The sequence below is a fragment of the Aplysia californica genome, unplaced genomic scaffold, assembly GCF_000002075.1.
Source record: "Aplysia californica isolate F4 #8 unplaced genomic scaffold, AplCal3.0 scaffold00255, whole genome shotgun sequence".
In the NCBI taxonomy this organism is placed as follows: domain Eukaryota; kingdom Metazoa; phylum Mollusca; class Gastropoda; order Aplysiida; family Aplysiidae; genus Aplysia; species Aplysia californica.
Window position 1 is genome coordinate 356484 of NW_004797525.1, and position 4643 is coordinate 361126.

At 42.4% G+C, this 4643-nt stretch overlaps 1 long non-coding RNA gene across 1 annotated transcript in view; it reads right to left on the reverse strand.

Annotated features, from left to right (window-relative positions):
- Positions 1-1418: 1418 nt before the first annotated feature.
- LOC118477854 overlaps positions 1419-4643 on the reverse strand; it is a 12031-nt gene continuing 8806 nt past the window's right edge. Inside the window, exon 2 of the long non-coding RNA XR_004858653.1 lies at positions 1419-1546. This is a non-coding gene — a long non-coding RNA (uncharacterized LOC118477854). The remainder of the gene's footprint in view (positions 1547-4643) is intronic.

The window sequence follows — 4643 nt, forward strand, 5'->3', positions numbered from 1 at the left end:
CACAGGTACACGGCACGGCATCAGTAGGCCCATGCCCTCCTCCTTCTCTTTTCACGCCGTGTGTGTTAGTCTATCCGATTCTTCCTCCACCATTCACGCCGTGTGTGTGAGTCTATCCGATTCTTCCTCCACCATTCACGTCGTGTGTGTGAGTCTATCCTGATTCTTCCTTCACTTTTCACGCCGTGTGTGTGAGTCTATCCCTGCTCGGTACGTGAGTGAGCAAGGCACGGATGGGTGTGTCCCTCATCTGCACCCCGCCTGGCTGTTTCGTTCCTTGCACATGTATGTCGGAATATAATCCGTTTTCTTGCTTCTCGTGAATTCCAGAGAAACCTTGGTGTGTTTCTGTGTGTGTTTGAGTTTGTGGAAGAAAGGATTCCCTGGGCACAGCTCAAACAATAAACGCACGTTACAATGTTTGTCAGTTCCAGACAGCGGATCTGTGTTAAGTATTTGTGATTGTGCAACTTACTGAAGAAGTCTTGACCTGTTTCCTGTGTGTTTTGATGTCCTCAATCCACCCGTTCAGGAACTTTTACTGTTGTGTGTTGTAGGTTCTGGTGAAGTCGTGATCTTTTTCCTGTGGGTGAGTGTGCGTGCGTTTTTTTCTTAAAGCACCCGTTGGGAAACTTTTGTATGTGTTACAGTGTTACAGGTTCTAAAGAAGTCTTTTCCTGTTTCCTGTTCGTTTTTATATCCTCAAGTATTCACCTGTTGAAGAACTTCCGTATTGCGTTGCAGGTTCTGAACTCATCACCACTGAAGTAAACTATCGTGGAGTGTGTAGTCGTATTCATCGAAATGTGCTCTCGTCCAAAGAAACAGATTTTTCACATTTTTGGCTAAAAAGCGTCGGCTTGGCATCTACTGAAATGACTGTATTTGCAGGCGTTTAAAACAGTTGTTTTAATAATCCGGGGATTCCTGGTCGTGACCTAGTTTTCCTTCTGAACTCTTAGATATAAAAGAATTACGTATACAATACGTCACACAATACTGAGGGATTTTCCGATTTTGTTGGTCTAGTTCGTAGATCGTAATATTTAAACTAGATTCTAGATATAGGAAGAGCGAACCAATGTTACAACTTGAGTGGAGAAGATTGTAGATCTACGTGGTCCCCAATCGAAGTCTGCATGTATACAAACAAAGGATGGGCAGACAGAGGGCCTCAGAGCGCTGTTCAAATCCCGAGCGATCCTGTGATGGTGGAACACTGTTGACTCACGAGCCTAGAACCTTCGTGCTTGCTTTACGTGAGCCACAGGGGGGGGAGGGGGGAGGGGGGTATGTGCGTGCAGCGTCTGTTGATGTCACAGTTTCCACACGTAGATCTGTCTCTTTGTCTCTGTCTCTCCCTCTCTGTGTCTCCCTCTCTCTCTCCCTCTCTCTCTCTCTCTCTCTCTCTCTCTCTCTCTCTGTATGTATAGATCTTGATCTATATCCCCCAGAGCTGGCTGTGTCCAAAGGATTAAATAAACCACAGGAAGATGATGGCCGTGTGTTGTTTGACTAGATGGCTGTTGTCACCGTCTTTCGTTTCCTGGTGGGAGGAAAAAAGAAAAGAAACATTCTATATCAGTAATCAGTGAGAGAGAGAGAGAGTGAGTGTGTGTGTGTGGTGGACAAGCGTGGAGATAGCGCGAGAGATAGATAAAAGAGGAGAGAGAGTGAGTAGAGAATAGAGGGAGAGAAAGAGAACCCGAGAGAGAGAAAGAGAGAGAGAGAGAGAGAGAGAGAGAGAGAGAGAGAGGGAGAGAGAGAACGAGAGAGAGAAAGAGAAAAAGAGAGCGAGAGAGAGAGAGCGAGAGAGAGCGAGAGAGAGCGAGAGAGAGAAAGAGAGAGAGAGAGAGAGAGAGAGAGAGAGAGAGAGAGAGAGAGAGAGAGAGAGAGAGAGAGAGAGACATAAAACTCTATAGCATGCTGTAAGAACACAAACGGTACTTCTCGTTGTTGGATCAAGAACGGTTCTTGTTATAATATCTCGACTTCTGCATTCACTTTTATGGTAGGCCTACATGTATTGCCATGTGATCAAAGCTTATTGTTTATCGCAGTTTGCACAATAAAACATGTTCTACCAAAAAAAAAACCTCACAAACAAAAACACAAAAAATAACAATATAATAATAAATAAAATAAAAAACCAAACCCAAAATAGACTTTTAAAAAAACACACGTAAGGGAGACGTTTCCTCAAGAAATATACCAGCAATATATTTCTTCTTGGTTAGCGATTCCTGTAAGATACGGTTATGAACAGTAAAAAAAAACAACCCAACAAACACCAACTATATTGCGTGAATTCCCTTGAGTTGGTTTTTCACCCATACCACTCATTGAAAATCACGAGATTGATTGTCAGAAACAGGTCAAATTTCACAGAAAATTATCCCCCTTCCACCATATCTAGGCAGCGTAAATTAAACGACATGTGTCAAATCTGTTCATCATTGCAAACAACGATGACCCATCCTTACAATGACATAATTTACTCACTCACCTATCTTTTCAATACTTGTTTGTCACACAGTCTTAAAACATACTATAGTGAAAACTGTAGTGGTCCCTAACTTGCTTATTTGAGTAGTATATAACTGTCCCCGTGGTTTTATGCACCCCGCATAATTTAGCAAATTTTGATCCTTTTTTGCATAATTTCGAACTATTTTCCTTTATCATTTTTTGTTAAAATTAACAGAATCGCATAATTTCACATTTTTGGGCTCAGTTTGCATAATTTCAGAATTTTCCTTGCATAAAGCGACGGGGACAGATATAACTTTGGTCAACAGTCCTGAGTTTAAAACCGGTTTCCGGGGGCTCTCGTGGCCTAGAGGTTAAGGTGTTGGCCTCTCATTCAAAGGTCCCGGGTTCGAATCCGCGTAGCGACCGAAAAATTTACTTCTCTAAATTTGACTCCTTTCACCTCATTTCCTGCTCTCTAGCAATGTTCTGTCGTCTGCTTTCGTCTCCTCTTTCTGCCCCCGCCCCATCACCTCCTTTGACCCTTCCTCTGGGCTCATGATTCTTTCTGCAGCCTTTCTACTGCTATTCCTTGGCTTCTTCTTACTGCTGTCTTTCAGCCACACCCCTGATCTTCTGGGAGGAAAGATCTACACCTAGCCTACTCGGACAAGGGCGAAAAATCTCGGAGGGCCCGTGTGCAAGTTGCGCACGTTAAACATCCCTTGGTGGTCTAAAATCGATAAGAGTAGGCTTCGGCCGCCACCCGGGCAAAAATTCAAAATTTCCTACCAACTGAAAATATTAGGTGTGTCCCGCGCGCTCATATGACCTTATGCAGTTGCGAGCGCCGTAAAACACTTTACAAAAACAAACAAAACCGGTTTCTCTACCGGTGAAGGAAGAGATGGGATTTGTCATTGTGACTTCTATTTTGAACCATAATGGTAATCTCTAAAAAGGGGAAGAAGACCACACCCTTCCAAGACCAATCAATAACTTTAACTCTTCAAGGGAGGGCAGTGGGTGGTTGGCGGGTGCTCTGGTGTGGTTTGCCCCTTCTTTCCTATCAAACGTCTATCGTCCTTATCTCCCCTTTTTTCTTTTTTTTATGTTTGTTACTCTATTGTGACACCTCTAATCTTCTGGCCCTCATATGACCTTATGACGAGCGCCGTAAAACCTCTACTAAAACTAAATCTTCAAGGGCGCAGCGGACACATAATAGGCTATTATTACGTCCGATCAGCAAACAGGAGGAAATGTTGCGGCATATTTCGAGCTATCATCAACAAATCAGATACTCGAATTTGCATTCTATTATTATTATTATTATTATTATTATTATTATTATTATTTCAAAGTATTCATGTTGTCGCCGGCCTTTTTAAGGTAAAGAAAAACATAACTGACAAATCTGTATAAATAACGAAGTTGTGCTTCTTTTCTTAGAATGGTCCAAAACAGTGCGTCTTGTAGCGTTGTTGAAAAACCAGATTCGAAAGCGGGTTCTGAAAGAGTTAATAAATTATGGCCTGGCACTATGGCACAGCAGAATACCACTGGCCTGTGAACAATAAAAGTAGGGCTGGGCAATGAGTCGCTTTAACAAAATCCGGATACTATCTTAGTGCACCTCTTCGGCAAATAATATGATATGAACCGCTTCGGCAAATGGGTTAGAACCCCTTCGACAAGCGGGAAGCATCATTTCAACAAATGGTGCACCCACTTCTGCAAACGTTTCAGGAAAAAAGAGAGTTAAGAGTCTGAATTCGGATGTTTCATTGAGAATTATCCGGTTATCCAAAAGATTATTCGGACTTTTACCCACCTTTAAATAAAAGCGGCGGATCTGTGGCACGGCGAAGTAGCCCCAGCCTTTTGTAAACATATTAGTTGATTATTGTGGCCTCAGCTGGTGACAATAAGCGGGTCTGTCTAGATTATAATGTAGCCTATAATGAACAGGGTCGGCTTACCTGCTTGTGGTGTTGTGGGGGCGAGCGGTACAAAGCCTGTTTGTTAGATTGTCTGTAGATCTATTGTATGGTGTGATATTATACGTTGTATATGTGACAAAACATCTATTTTCGGACAGGTAAATAGATAGATGGACAGATAGATAGATAGATAGATAGATAGATAGATAGATAGATAGATAGATAGATAGA